Here is a 21,187-nt window from a genome sequence, read left to right as displayed (position 1 = left end):
ACTCCATGACACTTCCCAATTTCCCGGCTTTCTGGGATTGGAGATGTTGAAACATAATAGGGACCTATCCACATGGTATTGGTGGAGCTTCAAACTAGGAGGGCTGGAGATATTAAACCTCCTGTCCACCGGTCTCCCACCATTTAACTCAAGTACCTCCCCTATCGTTAAAGGAAATGGCACTAGCCCTGATTTGCTATGACCTTGAGGTACTTGAGAGCATACCCAACAATCTGTTTTGTTTAACACATTACCCACTAAGGAGTGATAGTCACTCAATGGATGCCGGTCCATATGGATATTAAAACTGGATTGGCATTTCTTAATGCACCCATCTTCAATGACATTGTTACAGAGCCTACAGATACAGTTTTCCTCAGCTAACAATCCGTCACAATTTCTTCTATGGTCAATGCTATCGGATCGTTTTCTGATACTCGCCTTTGCTTGTTGGTTAGGTTGATCTTGGAAAACTACGCCTCCATCTTTATCATCAGAACCCATTCCAGAACCTCTATCGACCTCCATGGTACTTTCGCCGGAACAGACTGCTCTGGTCAACATCATGGTCAACAGGAAAATCCGGATCACAGTCTCTTGGGGCAAGTCCATCTTATAGAAGGAAACGGAGAAGAATGAGAAGGAGGAAAAAGAAATTTGAGGGAGAGGGGATGGGAAGTGGAGGAAAACAATAAAAGGGAGTGGGGAGTCGACAACAGCTCTCGGTCTTCAAGGCTCAGGTGCCGCCTCAGTCCTCCTGGAACAGACACTCCAGTGATACAACCTCTACCGTCTGTTCCTTATCACGGGACTTCTCTGGATCAGCAACCTTCTTGCAGTGGGATGAATGGACCCAAGTCTCTCTCTCAGCAACCTTTAATGCTGTAGTGCTAGTCAATAAGACCTGGTATGGTCCTTCCCATCTGTCAATAAGGCAACCTGAGCGTAGAAAATTCCGTATCATTACATAATCCCCAGGTTCAATGTCATGACAATTACTATCAGGTAGATCAGGAATCACCAACTTCAGATTATCATTTTGATTCCTTAACTGTTTACTCATGTTAATCAAGTACTTTACAGTCACTTCATTGTTACATTTCAAATCATCCTGAGGGTTAATCATAACATGCGGTTGCCGACCAAACAAGATTTCAAAGGGAGACAGATTAAGAGGGGACCTGGGAGTGGTTCTGATACTATACAATACAATGGGTAAAGCTTCTGGCCATGTCAATCCTGTCTCTGCCATCACTTTACTCAATTTATTTTTAATAGTGCTGTTCACTCTTTCGACCTTCGCACTCGCCTGTGGACGGTACGGAGTGTGCAGCTTGCTATCAATTCCCATCAACTTACACATTCCTTGAAAGACATCACCTGTAAAATAGGTACCCCTATCACTTTCGATTATTCTGGGGATACCATATCTACATACAAATTCCTGCACAATTTTCTTGGCAGTAAACATAGCGGTATTTGTAGCCGCAGGAAATGCTTCGACCCAATTTGAGAAAACATCTATACAAACAAGTACATATTTCAAATTCCGACAAGGGGGTAATTGTATAAAGTCAATTTGTATTACCTGGAAAGGGCCGCCAGCAGGTGGGATATGGGATGGTTCTGTAGGTATTGCCTTTCCAATATTCTTTCTCAAACAGGTAAGGCATGACATTGCTCTTTTACTCGCATGAGAGGAGAATCCTGGGGCGCACCAATAGGCTCTTACCAATTTGCACATCCCTTCCTTGCCTAGATGAGTCAGCCCGTGAGCTGCTTCAGCCAGACATGGAAGATATGCTCTGGGGGCCACTGGTTTACCATGTCCATCCGTCCAGAGTCCTGAGGACTCCTGGCCACATCCCTTTGCCTTCCAGACTGCCTTTTCCTGTGTGGAACACAAATGTTGCATTTCACACAACTTCTGTGTGTTAATGGTATTAAATACCATCAATTGTGTGGTGTCTGTCTGTATGGGGGTAGCAGCTGCTAATTTAGCAGCTTCGTCTGCTCGGCTGTTACCAAGTGATACCGGGTCTTGGCTATATGTGTGTGCTTTACATTTGATAACAGCCACTCTGTCGGGTTCCTGTATCGCTGTTAGAAGCCTTTTTATGTGAGCTGCATGCGCTACCGGTGTACCAGCTGCCGTCATGAAATTTCTGAGGCGCCATAGGGCTCCGAAATCATGGACTACCCCGAATGCGTATCTAGAATCGGTGTAGATATTGGCTGACTTACCCTTGGCCAATTCACATGCTCTGGTTAGGGCGACCAGTTCAGCAACCTGGGCTGAGTGAGGTGGGCCTAGCGGTTCCGCTTCTATGGTGTCTTGGTCATCTATGACTGCGTATCCAGTACACAAGTCTCCCGAGTCTGACTGTCTATGGCAACTACCGTTCGTGTAGAACGTGAGTTCTGCATCTTCCAGTGGGTTGTCACTGATGTCAGGCCTTGCGGTAAAATTTTGGGTCAAATATTCCATACAATCATGTGTATCTTCCTTTGTATTAAATCCTCCTTCCCCATCACTCTCACCTTCCACCCTTTGTGCCTGACCAGGCACACCTGGGAGATACGTTGCAGGATTTAATGCACTGCATCTCCTTATGGTGATGTTTACGGGGGCCATTAGTGCCAATTCCCATCTTGTAAACCTCGCTGATGAGACGTGTCTGGTTTGGGCAGAATTCAATAAGGCTGATACTGCATGTGGCGTATGGATTGTGAGGTTGTGGCCTAGCACGACATCTTCGCTTTTTGTCACTAGCAATGCTATCGCAGCAACGCTTCGCAAGCATGTGGGGAGGGATCGCGCTACCGTGTCTAGCTGAGCGCTGTAGTATGCAACTGGCCTGCTGGCATCACCGTGTTTTTGGGTTAGTACACCTGCCGCGCAACCAGCACTTTCTGTTCCGTATAGTTCAAAGGGTTTCCCATAGTCTGGCATACCTAGTGCTGGTGCCTGCGTTAGGCACTGTTTGAGTCTCTCAAATGCTGTTTCGGACTCGTCTGTATGCGAAATCCTATCAGGTTTGTTTGAGGAGACCATTTCCTGCAAAGGTAACGCCAAAATGGAAAACCCTGGGATCCAATTACGGCAATACCCACACATTCCTAAAAACGTTCTGATCTGTTGCTGGGTTTGTGGCAGAGTCATGTCTCTAATTGCTTGGATTCTATCAGCGGTCAGGTGTCTCAGTCCTTGTGTTAGACAGTGTCCCAAATATTTTACCTTAGTTTGGCATAATTGTAACTTGTCTTTGGACACCTTGTGTCCGGTGTCTGAAAGATGAAACAGGAGCTGTTTCGTATCCTTCAGAGATGCTTCCAGTGAATCTGAACACAGTAATAAATCGTCCACATACTGTATCAATACTGATCCACTGTCTGGTTGGAAAGACTGTAAACAATCATGCAAAGCCTGAGAAAATATACTTGGACTATCTATGAAACCTTGGGGTAATCGAGTCCACGTGTATTGGACTCCTCTGTATGTGAATGCAAACAAATATTGGCTGTCAGGGTGCAGAGGTACCGAAAAGAAAGCGGAGCAGAGGTCAATAACAGTGAAAAATTTGGCAGTGGGAGGGATTTGCATTAGGATGACAGCTGGATTTGGCACTACGGGGAACTGACTCTCAACTATTTTGTTAATACCCCTTAGATCCTGCACTAGTCTGTAACCCCTCCCCCCACTCTTTTTCACAGGGAAGATGGGACTATTAGCAGTGCTGGACGTTCTTACCAGAATGCCCTGTTGTAGCAAGTGCTCTATTACTGGGTAAACTCCTAACTCCACCTCTGGCTTCAGAGGGTACTGTGGGATTTTTGGAGCTATCCTACCATCTTTTACTTGTACAACTACTGGAGCTACGTTTGCCATTAATCCAGTGTCTTGTCTGTCTTTTGTCCAAAGTGACTCTGGTATCTGAGATGTCATCTCTTCTATTTGGGATGGATTCCTATTTGTCATAATGGTATGTGACATTAATTTTGATGGGGAGTCTAACATGTCTCGCACTTCCTGAGCGTGTTTCTCAGGTATGTCCAAGAATACACCTTCAGGAGTACAATAAATGACGCACCCCATTTAACACAGTAAGTCTCTTCCCAGGAGATTAGTTGGTGCCGATGCAGCCAGCAAAAAGGAATGCTTGGTATGCAAAGGCCCTATTGTAATCTCGGCTGGTTTGCTAACAGGGTAGTGCTGGACTACTCCTGTTACTCCCATGGCTGGAATTGTCCTACCAGTGGTTCTCATGCCCACTGTCGAATTTATCACTGACTTGGCCGCCCCTGTGTCTACAAGAAAGTTTAAAGTTTTACCAGCTACATTAATTGCGATCTCGGGTTCACTTCCAATGTTGGCAATTAATTTTACTGGCTGCAGATTACAGGTATGGCCACACCCCTATTGGGTATGGTAACCTCCCTGAATCCCGCTGGCAGCAACTACTTGTGAGGGAGATAGTTGGGAACTACCAGAGGCATGCCAGTCTCTGTTTGGGGGATATCTTTTTGTTTCCCCTGTATGTGTCTCATAACTCCGTTTCTGCGGACCTTGCTCCCAATGTCGTGTGTCGTGTCGTTGTCTAGGGGGTTGGTATGAGTTTCGTGGATTCTTTACTCTACAATCTCGTGCCATGTGTCCCTGTTTGTGACAAGAATAACAAGTAACCATACTTGACTTACCCACAGGATTTGGTGATACAAACAAAGACTGCCTTGTGGTCAGAGCCTGTATACTTACTGACATTAATTTATCACCTTGTTGCTCCCTGTGTCTGGTGATGTTTCTATCGTGATCAATAGCAGCCTCTCTCAAAGTAGCCACAGACGGACCTCGCCAACATGGTTGCGTGGTCTGTACCCTAGTCTTCAATGACTCTTTTAAACCATCCATCAGTACCGATACTGCTACTTCCCGATGGTTTGTGTCTGTTTTAATGTCCTCTATGCCTGTGTATTTTGCCATTTCTAATAATGCTCTGTGAAAATACTCTGCAGCTGTCTCTGACTCCTTCTGTTTAATGGAGAATATCTTATTCCATTTAGCTACTGCTGGGAAATACTCTTTTAACTGCAAGTTTATTCTTTTCACATTATCTTGGTTGTACACATCTGTAAGAGGTACATCATGATCTAGTCCGCAATCAGCTAAAAATTGAGTTGCGTCGACATTTGAGGGTAAACATGCTCTCAGCAATATCTGCCAGTCTTTATTGTTGGGCTCTGCAGTGTTACCTAAGTCTCTGATGTATTTTTGACTGGCAACTAAGTCTTTTCTAGGGTCAGGAAATTCAGACACTATGGTCCTTAATTCCATTCGGGAAAATGGTGTGTACATGGCAATGTTCCTAATGGGAGTGGCTCCTGATGCGTCTGTTTTCCCATTTGGCACTGCTATTACTCTAACAGGTGTGATTCTAACAACCTCATTCTGTGTAGATTCTACAGGCTGTGGTGAAATAGTTTCAGCATAATGCATGGTGCCGTACTTACCAGTTGATACGACCTCACCTATCCCTCCGCTAGGGGCCTTTACTAATCTCGTGGGTGGAGCTGTGCCTACTGTGGTCTCTGCTATGGTGGCTGCTAGAGAGAGCGCTGAAATCGTTGCCGATTCGTCCTCTTGATCACACTCCTGGGGAAAGTTCAAAACAGGGTACAACTTGCACGGGTTAATACTTGCATGGGTTAATGGGTTAACATTATCATTAACATTTACACAGTTACTAAGTGATTTTGTGTTACACCTTAGTGCGTCTTTCTCCGCAATCAACTTCTCTCCTGATATATATGGTGGCGGTGGGGCCGTGGCAATCAGTTTTCTGTTAGTGCCAGATCCCGCCGCCTGAGCCAAACCTCTCTGTATCTCACCTTCCTGTTGCCACAACTGTAAATAATCATAATGCTGGATTCGTCTCTTTGTTGATTTTATGAGACATATCCTCCTCCTTAAATTTTGTAACACTTCTGAGCTGAAGCTCCCTATTCTTGGGAATTTCTCCCCGTCATGTACAGTCATTCTCTCCCATTCATCACATAAAGTTTCTGTGTGACTTCCATATTTCTCACACATTATATACCTGGCCGACCCAATTGGTCGGACCACTGAATCAACCCGAACCGAGGTTGATCGCCCCCTACCTGAACAAGTGGCCCCCATAGTTCGAAAGTGTTGCTTTATTTAGTCAACCCTTACGAAAAACCAAATGTCAACAATAGACTGACGGTGGCGGTTTACCGAGTACCCCACTCACTCGCCCACGCCGACCAATACGACCTGATCACACCGATATGGTGCTGGCGTACTCGACCTAGGGCCCCTGCGACCTGAACCTCTATTTACTGGAACCTGCGAGGGTTATCCGAAGAACACTTACTCTTTCCAGTAACTATTGGTTGCTGGATAGTTCCTGAGTGAGCAGCGAACTTCCCTTAAAATAAAAAATATTACACAAATCACGTTAGAGTGTACAGATAGCGTTTGTGACCCCTTTACTCTAATGGTATTAGGTCAGATTACTAACTACTGCACACACTTACGTGCGGTCCAGTCGTTCAGTACACAAACAACTAAGCTTATGTACGGAAAGACCAATGGAATCGAAACTTACGACTGCGAATTCCTTCAGCCAGAGCTTATATGGCCTATATGGGTGTTGCACCAACCCTTTTCGGTGTTGTGCCTGTGAACTGTATAGCGGACTTCCTTGTCGGCTGTACCTGGACCTCCTGGTCTGTTATGACCTCCTGGTCTTGTTACAGTATGACCTCCTGGTCTTGTTACAGTATGACCTCCTGGTCTGCTATACTCTAATGCTCAAAATTGTATATTTAACCAGAGATGCCTCCCTAGCCACCGTGCACGTCACTTACACGCATGTACCTCACGAGTACTCGACTTTTCTTGTGGTTCAACCTTTAAAAATTGTAAAAACACTCTCATCACATGTACACTTTTGTTTTCTATTTCTATTTCTGCGCAGAAATTTTTCTTCAGATCAGGTGTGTTACCAATTAGGAGCAGGATCTGTTAATTAAATTTCGGACACCCAAAAATAGACTTGCGTTATTTCTCGCCTCGCGTTATTTATCGCTTTGCGTTAAAAATCAACTTATCGTGACTTGAGCTACGTGGGCGTAACCGGACGCTCCGTTGCGTAACGTACGCTGCGTGCGTCGGCCTTTGGATTGTGTACGCAGGTCTTTGTTAGAGACACGTATACGCAAAGATCCACCGTAACACAATTTATACTTTTATCAATGTAGATGATCCTTGATCATCTACCACACAACACACTGACTTCGCCTTATCTCCCAGGCAAAACTGTGTGTTTGTCTATCTTTTAACTATATTACCTTTACTCTTAAACTATGAAATAACGGCAAATCTTTTTTTAGCACTTCTATCAACTATAAAACTGGCAGACAGGAGAGTGATATACGAAAATGAAAAAGAAAAAGAAATGCAGATATATATATGTGTGCGTGCGTGTGTACGCAAGACAGAAAAATAAACAGTTTTAAAAGACACTAGCGTTTTGTTCTTACCTCCGGTTCCCGGATTCCTTCAGCACTCTTTACCTAAGCGAAGCAGACGCTTATCCTGTCAGCACTACGAGGGATACAACCTCCCGCCCTTTGCTGAGGGATAATGTCTGCTGATCTACCTAGTGCAGATATGTGAAGGACGGGCGAGCCGCCAATTGATAAAGCTGAGTATTTATCGTATATAAAACACTTTAAGAGGTCTAAGAACACTGTACGCTATCTACGTAAGAAGTACCGTAAGGGTACGCAAGTTGTGTAGCGATCGCTCAACCGTAGTCGAGACGCTCAAGCGTCACGTTCGCTTACGGCCCAGTGATCACAGGCAGGGACGCTATTGGCTGCCGACTAACGTGATGATTCGCTGTAGCGTAACGTACGCTCGGGATCTCGAGGAGATCACCAGCGATGCAGACGCTTACAACGTTTAACCTTTATATCTATACCTTTAACGATGAGATACACAGTATACCTTAGTGTGGAGACAGAGTGTAAGTGCAACCTGATGTAACCTGATTAACTACAAAGCTGCTTGAGCGTCACCGACGCTCAGAGAATACTTAACCCTTTAAGAAATACACAGATACCTGGGCTTAGGGTCCAAAACCTATTATATGTATTATAACTATTATACTTGCAAAAGGAATCACAGTACAAATGATACACTACAATATAACATAAACCAACTAACCAGATAAACTAGACAGGAAATACAATACAATATAATTAAAGGAAAATACGAGAGAGATAGAGAGAGAGGGAGAGACAGAGAGAGAGAGAGAGATGGCTCACAGTAAGACAATATGATTACGGAGAAAACTTACGCACAAGGGGAAACGATCGCATGCGCCTCGATATCCAGCTCCCGATTATCAGCAATGAGAACCGTTGAAGAGAGTGAAGTTGGATATGGTCGGCCTGCCTATTTATGCCCCACACACAATACAATTCAATGGTCCCTACAATCTCATTGTTCATTGGACACAGGAATTCGGCTTCGCATTATAACAAAAGGTCATAGGTTGATTCATACAGGTGGGCTGTGACTATTTCCAACTGCTCAGGTGGGAGGGAAACTGGGTTTCCCGCCGCATGGGTAATAAAGTGCAAATAAAGTAAATGTTCATAAACTTCTTATGTCCATAACTATTCGCACGAGCGATTGATCTGTTTCAAACCAACACCGGAATATTTCTAATTAAATACACTGTATTACTCCTGTCTGACCCTTTGTATCAAACAAAGAGGGATTCCTCTGTTCATAAACATTCTATATTAACCAAACTTTCAGAATCTATCAAAGGGACCATGATCTACAAAATACATTATTACTGAAAATATGTAACGATTGAGTCGCACGCTACAACCACATAAACTCTACCGTAAATACGCATACCGTGCGCCTGCGGGTGCCCGCGACTGAGTATGCGCACGTACGGGAGAGCGTACGCATGCGCAGCACGGACCTGTGTGAGGTGCAAATATGGTAGTGTGCATAGAGATATTTTTCTGACTTTGACAGGGGCTATCTCCCTCAGCACACTGGCGCCATTTCCTCTTCACAGCTCCGCTGGAAGACAGCTCCCCAGGCCCTCCCCTGCCGTTTCCAGGCTCAAAGGGTAAAAAAGAGAGGGGGGGGGGGCACTAAATTTAGGCGCAAACTGTGTATGTAAAGCAGCTATAGGGAAAAATCACTTTGTGTTAGTGTAAATCCCAGATTATATAGCGCTGTGGTGTGTGCTTGCATACTCTCTCTCTGTCTCCCCAAAGGACTTTGTGGGGTCCTGTCCTCAGTCAGAGCATTCCCTGTGTGTGTGCGGTGTGTCGGTACGGGTGTGTCGGTACGGCTGTGTCGACATGTTTGATGAGGAGGCTTATGTGGAGGCGGAGCAGGTGCCGATAAATGTGATGTCACCCCCTGCGGGGTCGACACCAGAGTGGATGGATATGTGGAAGGTTTTACACGACAGTGTCACCTCCTTGCATAAAAGGTTAGATGATATAACAGCTGTGGGACAGCCGGCTTCTCAGCCAGTGCCTGCCCAGGCGTCTCAAAGGCCATCAGGGGCTCAAAAACGCCCGCTACCTCAGATGGCAGACACAGATGTTGACACGGAGTCTGACTCCAGTGTCGACGAGGACGAGACTAATGTACATTCCACTAGGGCCATCCGTTGCATGATTACGGCAATGAAAAATGTGTTGCACATTTCTGACCTTAACCCAGGTACCACTAAAAAGGGTATTATGTTTGGGGAGAAAAAGCAACCAGTGGTTTTTCCCCCATCAGATGAGTTGAATGAAGTGTGTGAAGAAGCGTGGGCTTCCCCCGATAAGAAACTTGTAATTTCTAAGCGGTTACTAATGGCGTACCCTTTCCCGCCAACGGATAGGTTACGCTGGGAGACATCCCCTAAGGTGGACAAAGCGCTCACACGCTTATCAAAAAAGGTGGCACTGCCGTCTCAGGATACGGCCGCCTTAAAGGAGCCTGCAGATAGAAAGCAGGAGGCTATCCTGAAGTCTGTGTATACACACTCAGGTACTATACTGAGACCTGCTATTGCTTCAGCATGGATGTGTAGTGCTGCAGCAGCATGGTCTGATTCCCTGTCAGATAACATTGATTCCCTTGACAGGGACACTATTTTGCTAACTATAGAGCATATTAAAGACGTAGTCTTATATATGAGAGATGCACAGAGGGACATTTGCCGGCTGGCATCTAGAATTAATGCAATGTCCATTTCTGCCAGGAGAGTATTATGGACTCGGCAGTGGACAGGTGATGCTGATTCTAAAAGGCACATGGAAGTTTTGCCTTATAAGGGTGAGGAATTGTTTGGGGACGGTCTCTCGGACCTCGTGTCCACAGCAACAGCTGGGAAGTCGACCTTTTTACCTCAGGTCCCCTCACAGCCTAAGAAAGCACCGTATTATCAAGTACAGTCCTTTCGGCCTCAGAAAGGCAAGCGGGTCAGAGGCGCGTCCTTTCTGCCCAGAGGCAGGGGTAGAGGGAAAAAGCTGCACCAGACAGCCAGTTCCCAGGAACAAATATCCTCCCCTGCTTCCACTAAGTCCACCGCATGATGCTGGGGCTCCACAGGTGGAGCCAGGTGCGGTGGGGGCCCGTCTCCGGAACTTCAGCGACCAGTGGGTTCGCTCACAGGTGGATCTCTGGGCTCTACAGGTATCTCAGGGATACAAGCTGGAGTTCGAGACGTCTCCCCCTCGCCGTTACCTCAAATCAGCCTTGCCTGCTACTCCCAAGGAAAGGGAGGTAGTACTGGCGGCAATTCACAAGCTGTACCTCCAGCAGGTGATAATCAAAGTTCCTCTCCTTCAACAGGGACGAGGTTACTATTCCACAATGTTTGTGATACCGAAACCAGACGGTGCGGTGAGACCCATTCTAAAATTGAAATCCTTGAACACTTATATAAGGAGGTTCAAGTTCAAAATAGAATCGCTCAGGGCGGTTATTGCAAGCCTGGAGAGGGGGATATTATGGTGTCACTGGACATCATGGATGCTTACCTACATGTCCCCATTTACCCACCTCACCAGGAGTACCTCAAGGTTGTGGTACAAAACTGCCATTACCAATTCCAGACGTTGCCGTTTGGTCTGTCCACGGCACCGAGGGTGTGTTCCAAGGTAATGGCCAAAATGATGATACTCCTTCGAAAGAAGGGAGTTATAATTATCCCGTACTTGGACGATCTCCTTATAAAGGCGAGGTCCAAGGAGCAGTCGTTGATCGGAGTAGCACTATCTCAGGAAGTGCTACAACAGCACGGCTGGATTTTGAATATCCCAAAGTCGCAGCTGGTTCCTACGACGCGTCTGCTGATATTGGGCATGTTTCTGGACACAGAACAGTAGAAGGTGTTTCTCCCGGAGGAGAAGGCCAAGGAGTTGTCATCTCTGGTCAGAGACCTCCTGCAACCAAAACAGGTGTCTGTGCTTCATTGCACGCGAATCCTGGAAAAGATGGTAGCTTCTTTCGAAGCAATTTCCTTCGGCAGGTCCCTTGCAAGGAACTTTCAGTGGGACCTGTTAGACAAGTGAGGATCGCATCTTCAGATGCATCGGCTGATCACCCTGTCCCCGAGGGCCAGGGTGTCTCTGCTGTGGTGGCTGCAGAGTGCTCATCTTCTCGAGGGCCGCAGATTCGGCATTCAGGACTGGGTCCTGGTGACCACGGATGCAAGCCTCCGAGGTTGGGGAGCAGTCACTCAGGGAAGAAACTTCCAAGGACAATGGTCGAGTCAGGAGACTTCCCTACACATAAATATTCTGGACCTAAGGGCCATTTACAATGCCCTAAGGCAAGCAGAACCCCTGCTTCAAAACCAGCCGGTACTGATTCAGTCAGACAACATCACGGCTGTCGCCCATGTAAACCGACAAGGCGGCACAAGAAGCAGGATGGCGTTGGCAGTAGCCACAAGGATTCTCCGATGGGCGGAGTATCACGTGCTAACACTGTCACCAGTGTTCATTCCGGGTGTGGAAAACTAGGAAGCAGACTTCCTCAGCAGGCACGACCTCCACCCGGGAGAGTGGGGACTTCATCCAGAAGTCTTCACGCAGATTGTGAACCGTTGGGAACGGCCACAGGTGGACATGATGGCGTCCCGCCTCAACAAAAGCTAAAATAGTATTGCGCCAGGTCAAGAGACCCTCAGGCGATAGCTGTGGACGCACTAGTGACACCGTGGGTGTACCAGTCGGTTTATGTGTTCCCTCCTCTTTCTCTCATACCCAAGGTACTGAGGATAGTAAGTAAGAGAGGAGTAAGAACTATACTCGTAGTTCCGGATTGGCCAAGAAGAACTTGGTACCCGGAACTACAAGAAATGATCTCAGAGGACCCTTGGCCTCTGTCTCTCAGACAGGACCTGTTACTGCAGGGGCCCTGTCTGTTCCAAGACTTACCGCGGCTGCGTTTGAAGGCTTGGCGGTTGAACGCCGGATCCTAACGGAAAAGGGCGTTCCAGATGAAGTGATTCCTATGCTGTTAAAGGCTAGGAAAGACGCTGCCTGAAGTTCAGACGTTGTTAAGGGATTGCTGCATATTCAGCCCCCTTTTTGTGCCTCCAGTGGCACCTTGGGATCTCAACGTAGTGTTGGATTTACTAAAATCACATTGTTTTGAGCCACTTCAGAACGTGGAGTTGAAGTATCTCACGTGGAAAGTGGTCATATATATATATTTGGCCTTGGCTTCGGCTAGGCGTGTGTCAGAATTGGCGGCTTTGTCGTGTGAAAGCCCTTATCTGATCTTCCATAGGGACAGGGCAGAATTGAGAACTCGTCCCCAATTTCTCCCTAAGGTGGTATCAGCGTTTCATTTGAACCAACCTATTGTGGTGCCTGTGGCTACTCGGGACTTGGAGGCTTCCAAGTTGCTGGATGTAGTCCGGGCCCTGAAAATCTATGTTTCCAGGACGGCTAGAGTCAGAAAATACTGACTCGCTGTTTCTCCTGCATGCACCCAACAAGCTGGGTGCTCCTGCTTCTAAGCAGACTATTGCTCGCTGGATCTGTAGCACGATTCACCTTGCACATTCTGCGGCTGGACTGCCGCATCCTAAATCAGTAAAAGCCCATTCCACGAGGAAGGTGGCTCTTCTTGGGCAGCTGCCCAAGGGGTCTCTGCATTACAACTTTGCCGAGCTGCTACCTGGTGGGGGTCAAACACGTTTGCAAAATTCTACAAGTTTGATACCCTGGCTGAGGAGGACCTTGAGTTTGCTCATTCGGTGCTGCAGAGTCATCCGCACTCTCCCGCCCGTTTGGGAGCTTTGGTATAATCCCCATGGTCCTTACGGAGTACCCAGCATCCACTAGGACGTCAGAGAAAATAAGAATTTACTCACCGGTAATTCTATTTCTCGTAGTCCGTAGTGGATGCTGGGAGCCCGTCCCAAGTGCGGATTGTCTGCAATACTTGTATATAGTTATTGCTTAACTAAAGGGTTATTGTTATGAGCCATCTGTTCAGTGAGGCTCAGTTGGTATTCATACTGTTAACTGGGTATAGTTATCACGAGTTGTACGGTGTGATTGGTGTGGCTGGTATGAGTCTTAACCTGGATTCCAAATCCTTTCCTTGTAGTGTCAGCTCTTCCGGGCACAGTTTCCCTAACTGAGGTCTGGAGGAGGGGCATAAAGGGAGGAGCCAGTGCACACCAGATAGTACCTAATCTTTCTTTTAGAGTGCCCAGTCTCCTGCGGAGCCCGTCTATTCCCCATGGTCCTTACGGAGTACCCAGCATCCACTACGGACTACGAGAAATAGAATTACCGGTGAGTAAATTCTTATTTTTTCTATTTATTTTATTTTATTTCTATAAATTTCTATTTATTTTATCTGAAAAAGAAATAATTTGATGATTTGGATGGGAACAGCCACGATAGGCCCATGAGGCTTCATGCTGTTCCCTTTCTTTGTTATGTTCATATTCATGGCACACATACAAAAGTTGGCTTCGTTTTGCTAAAGTTAGTTGTTTTGTATAATACAGTACAGTACAGTACAATACAATAAATACAATTTTTGGGTGTGGAGGTGGACCACCTAAGCCAAATCGTACATCAAAAAAAATTTGCACAGTTGTTTCTATGCTAAAAAGGTACTTTTTAAGAATAGGGACAGCAAGCATTCCGAATGTCGGGGCGTTTGATGCACCCTAGTGTGTGTGTGTGTGTGTGTGTGTGTGTGTGTGTGTATGTATATACAGGTTGAGTCCTTTATCCAAAATGCTTGGGACCAGAGGTATTTTGGATATGGGATTTTCTCTGACGTCCTAGTAAATGCTGGGAACTCCGTAAGGACCATGGGGAATAGACGGGCTCTGCAGGAGACTGGGCACTCTAAAAGAAAGATTAGGTACTATCTGGTGTGCACTGGCTCCTCCCTCTATGCCCCTCCTCCAGACCTCAGAATCTGTGCCCGGCCAGAGCTGGGTGCTCCTAGTGGGCTCTCCTGAGCTTGCTAGAAAGAAAGTATTTGTTAGGTTTTTTTTTTTCAGTGAGATCTGCTGGCAACAGACTTACTGCTACGTGGGACTGAGGGGAGAGAAGCAACCCTACCTGCGTGCAGCTAGCTTGTGCTTCTTGGGCTACTGGACACCATTAGCTCCAGAGGGTTCGAACACAGGGCCTGACCTCGATCGTCCGTTCCCGGAGCCGCGCCGCCGTCCCCCTTGCAGAGCCAGAAGACAGAAGAGAAGGAGATGAAATCGGCGGTAGAAGACTCCGGTCTTCATTAAGGTAGCGCACAGCACTGCAGCTGTGCGCCATTGCTCCCACTGCACACCACACACTCCGGTCACTGATGGGTGCAGGGCGCTGGGGGGGGGGGGTGCCCTGGGCAGCAATAAGAATACCTTTTGGCACATTATGCACATAATACAGTCTGGAAAACTGTATATGTGCAAAAAACCCCGCCATTAAGATATACAAAACGCGGGAGAAGCCCGCCGCTGAGGGGGCGGGGCCTTCTTCCTCAGCACACCAGCGCCATTTTCTCTTCACAGCTCTGCTGGAAGGACGCTCCCCAGGCTCTCCCCTGCAGTATCCTGTACAAGAAGGGTAAAAGAGAGGGGGGCACATAAATTTAGGCTCAAATAAGATAATAAGCAGCTTTTGGGAAAAATCACTTATTATAGTGTAAATCCCTGTGTTATATAGCGCTGTGGTGTGTGCTGGCATACTCTCTCTCTGTCTCCCCAAAGGACTTTGTGGGGTCCTGTCCTCAGTCAGAGCATTCCCTGTGTGTGTGCGGTGTGTCGGTACGGCTGTGTCGACATGTTTGATGAGGGTTACGTGGAGGCGGAGCAAGGGCAGATAAGTGTGGTGTCGCCCCCGACGGGGCCGACACCGGATTGGATGGATATGTGGAAGGTCTTAACAGACAGTGTCAACTCCTTACATAAAAGGTTCGATGACGCAGCAGCCTTGGGACAGCCGGGATCTCAGCCCGCGCCTGGCCAGGCGTCTCAGAGGCCATCAGGGGTTCATAAACGCCCGCTAGCTCAGATGGTAGACACAGATGTCGACACGGAGTCTGACTCCAGTGCAGATGAGGATGAGACAAATGCACAGTCTACAAAAGCCATCCGATGCATGATTACTGCAATGAAAAATGTATTGCACATTTCTGATATTAACCCGGTTACTACCAAGAAGGGTATTATGTTTGGGGAGAAAAAGCAGCCAGTGACTTTTCCCCCATCTGATGAATTAAATGAATTGTGTGAAGAAGCGTGGAGTTCCCCCGATAAGAAACTAGTGATTTCTAACAGGTTACTGATGGCGTACCCTTTCCCGCCAATGGACAGGTTACGTTGGGAAACATCCCCTAGGGTGGAAAAAAGGTGGCACTGCCGTCTCAGGATACGGCCGCCTTAAAGGAGCCTGCGGATAGAAAGCAGGAAGCTATCCTGAAGTCTGTGTATACACACTCAGGTACTATACTGAGACCTGCTATTGCTTCAGCATGGATGTGTAGTGCTGCAGCCGTATGGTCTGATACCCTCTCAGACAACATTGATTCCCTCGACAGGGATACTATTTTGCGAACCATAGAACATATAAAAGACGTTGTGTTATATATGCGTGATGCACAGAGGGACATTTGCCTGCTGGCATCTAGAATTAATGTAATGTCCATTTCTGCCAGGAGAGTATTATGGACTCTGCAGTGGACAGGTGATGCTGATTCTAAAAGACACATGGAGGTTTTGCCTTATAAGGGTGAGGAATTGTTTGGGGACGGTCTCTCGGACCTCGTATCCACGGCAACAGCCGGGAAGTCAACTTTTTTACCTCCGGTTCCCTCACAGCCTAAGAAAGCACCGTATTATCATGTACAGTCCTTTCGGCCTCAGAAAGGCAAGCGGATCAGAGGTGCATCCTTTCTGCCCAGAGGCAGGGGTAGAGGAAAGAAGCTGCACCAGGCAGCCAGTTCCCAGGAACAAAAATCCTCCCCCGCTTCCTCTAAGTCCACCGCATGACGCTGGGGCTCCACAGGTGGGGGCGCGTCTCCGAAACTTCAGCAACCAGTGGGTTCGCTCACAAGTGTATCTCTGGGCTGTACAAATTGTATCTCAGGGAGACAAGCTGGAGTTCGAGGCGACTCCCCCTCGCCGTTACCTCAAATCAGCCTTGCCAGCTGCTCCCAGGGAAAGGGAGGTAGTACTGGCGGCAATTCACAAGCTGTACCTCCAGCAGGTGATAATCAAGGTTCCCCTCCTTCAACAGGGACGGGGTTACTATTCCACAATGTTTGTGGTACCGAAACCAGACGGTTCGGTGAGACCCATTCTGAATTTAAAATCCTTGAACACTTATATAAGGAAGTTCAAGTTCAAAATGGAATCGCTCAGGGCGGTTATTGCAAGCCTGGAAGAGGGGGATTTTATGGTGTCGCTGGACATCAAGGATGCTTACTTGCATGTCCCCGTTTACCCACCTCACCAGGAGTACCTCAGGTTTGTGGTACAGGATTGTCATTACCAATTCCAGACGTTGCCGTTTGGTCTGTCCACGGCACCGAGAGTATTTACCAAGGTAATGGCCGAAATGATGATACTCCTTCGGAAGAAGGGAGTTATAATTATCCCGTACTTGGACGATCTCCTTATAAAGGCGAGGTCCAGAGAGCAGTTGTTAGTCAGCGTAGCACTTTCTCGGGAAGTGTTGCAACAGCACGGCTGGATTCTGAATATCCCAAAGTCGTAGCGGATTCCTGCGACGCGTCTGCTCTTCCTGGGCATGATTCTGGACACAGAACAGAAGAAGGTGTTTCTCCCGGTGGAGAAGGCCCAGGAATTGTCATCTCTGGTCAGGGACCTCCTGAAACCAAAACAGGTGTCGGTGCATCACTGCACGCGAGTCCTGGGAAAGATGGTGGCTTCTTACGAAGCAATTCCCTTCGGCAGGTTCCATGCAAGGATCTTTCAGTGGGATCTGTTAGACAAATGGTCCGGATCGCATCTTCAGATGCATCTGTTGATCACCCTGTCCCCAAGGGCCAGGGTGTCTCTGCTGTGGTGGCTGCAGAGTGCTTATCTTCTCGAGGGCCGCAGATTCGGCATACAGGACTGGGTCCTGGTGACCACGGACGCAAGCCTCTGAGGATGGGGGGCAGTCACTCAGGGAAGGAACTTCCAAGGACAGTGGTCAAGTCAGGAGACTTCACTACACATAAATATACTGGAACTAAGGGCCATTTACAACGCCCTGAGTCAAGCAGAGCCCCTGCTTCAAAACCAACCAGCGCGGATTCAATCAGACAACATCACGGCGGTCGCCCATGTAAACCGCCAGGGCGGCACAAGAAGCAGGATGGCGATGGCAGAAGCCACAAGGATTCTCCGATGGGCGGAAAATCACGTGATAGCACTGTCAGCAGTGTTCATTCCGGGAGTGGACAACTGGGAAAGCAGACTTCCTCAGCAGGCACGACCTCCACCCGGGAGAGTGGGGACTTCATCCAGATGTCTTCACGCAGATTGCAAACCGTTGGGAACGGCCACAGGTGGACATGATGGCGTCCCGCCTCAACAAAAAGCTAAAAAAATATTGCGCCAGGTCAAGGGACCCTCAGGCGATAGCTGTGGACGCACTAGTGACACCGTGGGTGTACCAGTCAGTTTGTGTTCCCTCCTCTTCCTCTCATACCCAAAGTACTGAGGATAGTAAGAAAGAGAGGAGTAAGAACTATACTCATCGTTCCGGATTGGCCAAGAAGAACTTGGTCCCCGGAACTACAAGAAATGATCTCAGAGGACCCATGGCCTCTGCCTCTCAGACAGGACCTGTTACAGCAGGGGCCCTGTCTGTTCCAAGACTTACCGCGGCTGCGTTTGACGGCATGGCGGTTGAACGCCGGATCCTAGCGGAAAAGGGCATTCCAGATGAAGTGATTCCTACGCTGATAAAGGCTAGGAAAGACGTGACAGCACAACATTATCACCGTATATGGCGAAAATATGTTGCTTGGTGTGAGGCCAGGAAGACCCCTACAGAGGAATTCCAGCTGGGTCGATTCCTGCAATTCCTACAGTCAGGAGTGACTATGGGCCTAAAATTAGGATCCATAAAGGTCCAGATTTCGGCCCTATCTATTTTCTTTCAAAAAGAACTGGCTTCACTGCCTGAAGTTCAGACGTTTGTTAAGGGAGTGCTGCATATTCAGCCCCCTTTTGTGCCTCCAGTGGCACCTTGGGATCTTAACGTTGTGTTGGATTTCCTGAAATCCCACTGGTTTGAGCCACTTAAGACCGTGGAGCTAAAATATCTCACGTGGAAAGTGGTCATGCTATTGGCCTTAGCTTCGGCTAGGCGTGTGTCAGAATTGGCTGCTTTGTCATGTAAAAGCCCTTATCTGATCTTCCATATGGACAGGGCAGAATTGAGGACTGGTCCCCAATTTCTCCCTAAGGTGGTATCAGCGTTTCATTTGAACCAACCTATTGTGGTGCCTGCGGCTACTCGGGACTTGGAGGACTCCAAGTTACTAGATGTAGTCAGGGCTTTGAAAATCTATGTAGCCAAGACGGCTGGAGTCCGAAAAACTGACTCGCTGTTTATCCTGCATGCACCCAACAAGCTGGGTGCTCCTGCTTCAAAGCAAACTATTGCGCGCTGGATCTGTAACACGATTCAGCAAGCTCATTTTGCGGCAGGATTGACGCATCCTAAATCGGTAAAAGCCCATTCCACAAGGAAGGTGGGCTCTTCTTGGGCGGCTGCCCGTGGGGTCTCGGCTTTACAGCTTTGCCGAGCTGCTACTTGGTCGGGTTCAAACACATTTGCTAAGTTCTACAAGTTTGATACCCTGGCTGAGGAGGACCTTGCCTTTGCTCATTCGGTGCTGCAGAGTCATCCGCACTCTCCCGCCAGTTTGGGAGCTTTGGTATAATCCCCATGGTCCTTACGGAGTTCCCAGCATCCACTAGGACGTCGGAGAAAACAAGAATTTACTCACCGGTAATTCTATTTCTCGTAGTCCGTAGTGGATGCTGGGCGCCCGTCCCAAGTGCGGACTCTCTGCAATACATGTATATAGTTATTGCTTCACTAAAGGGTTATTGTTATGAGCCATCTGTTACTGAGGCTCAGTTGTTGTTCATACTGTTAACTGGGTAAGGTTATCACGAGTTTTACGGTGTGATTGGTGTGGCTGGTATGAGTCTTACCCTGTATTCCAAATCCTTTCCTTGTTGTGTCAGCTCTTCCGGGCACAGTTTCCTTAACTGAGGTCTGGAGGAGGGGCATAGAGGGAGGAGCCAGTGCACACCAGATAGTACCTAATCTTTCTTTTAAAGTGCCCAGTCTCCTGCGGAGCCCGTCTATTCCCCATGGTCCTTACGGAGTTCCCAGCATCCACTACGGACTACGAGAAATAGAATTACCGGTGAGTAAATTCTTATTTTTCCGTATTTTGGAATAATTGCATACCATAATGAGATATCATGGTGATGGGACCTAAATCTAAGCACAGAATGCGTTTATTTTACATATACACCTTATACACACAGCCTGAAGGTAATTTTAGCCAATATTTTTTATAACTTTGTGCATTAAACAATGTGTGTACATTCACACATTTCATTTATGTTTCATATACACCTTATACACACAGCCTGAAGGTCATTTAATACAATATTTTTAATAACTTTGTGTATTACAAAGATTGTGTACATTGAGCCATCAAAAAACAAAGTTTTCACTATCTCACTCTCACTCAAAAAAGTCCGTTTTTCGGAATATTCCGTATTTCGGAATATTTGGATATGGAATACTCAACCTGTGTATGTATATATATAATATAGTATTCTGCCGATGACTGCCTTATTTGACGGTATAATGTAGCTAGTATAAAAATAAATAAAAATACAGCTTTTTTTTGTGTTCACATATTAGATTAATGTACATGACAAAATAGATACATTTCTTGAGATTTCTCATTAGACACTCGCATTATCTGGTCTGGGTTGAGACCCACCATGGGATTTGTGTACTGCCCTCTATCTGCGGTTGGCACCCTCGACTTAAAACAATTGTGATACATTGTTGTCTGGTACCCCCATCTTCCTTTATCACAACCTGTTCCCCTCCGTATTTTCTTCCTTTTCATGTTCTATGTTGATATTACATTGAGTGGTACTGTACTTCAAAATTTTTTATTATGATAGTATGTTTGAAATGTCACTGTATGGGTTATCCAGTGTCACTATCTTTTATGTAATCTCAGTGCTATTTTCACAATGCTACTGCACTTTGTTTTCATTTTTTATTATTGCATCTGTTTTTCGCTTGTCTGCTACTTTTTTTTTTTTTCATAAAGAGATTTAAAATAAAAATAAAAAATATATAAAATATATATAATTTGTTTATCATGAATAGCCTCTTCCTACAGATAATTCTTGCAGATCAGCACTCAGTTATTATCACTCTTGCTTGCACATTAGCCTATCAGATGTGTTTTCTATGTTCTAGGGCAGGCATTCCCAACCACGGTCCTCAAGGCACACCAACAGCGCAGGTTTTAGCGATATCCAGGCTTCAGCACAGATGGTTAAATCAAAATAATTGATGTACTAATTAA

The 21,187-nt window shown here is 46.8% G+C and overlaps 1 protein-coding gene across 2 annotated transcripts in view; it reads left to right on the top strand.

Annotated features, from left to right (window-relative positions):
• The window catches only part of SLC25A30 (solute carrier family 25 member 30), a 101,286-nt gene that overhangs the window by 72,533 nt on the left and 7,566 nt on the right, over positions 1-21,187 (top strand). The gene's annotated exons all lie outside the window — the stretch shown is intronic.

Source organism: Pseudophryne corroboree, chromosome 2 (genome assembly GCF_028390025.1).
Source record: "Pseudophryne corroboree isolate aPseCor3 chromosome 2, aPseCor3.hap2, whole genome shotgun sequence".
In the NCBI taxonomy this organism is placed as follows: Eukaryota; Metazoa; Chordata; class Amphibia; order Anura; family Myobatrachidae; genus Pseudophryne; species Pseudophryne corroboree.
The sequence above is the reverse complement of the archived record's forward strand: the minus strand, read 5'-3'. Positions and strand labels throughout refer to the sequence as shown.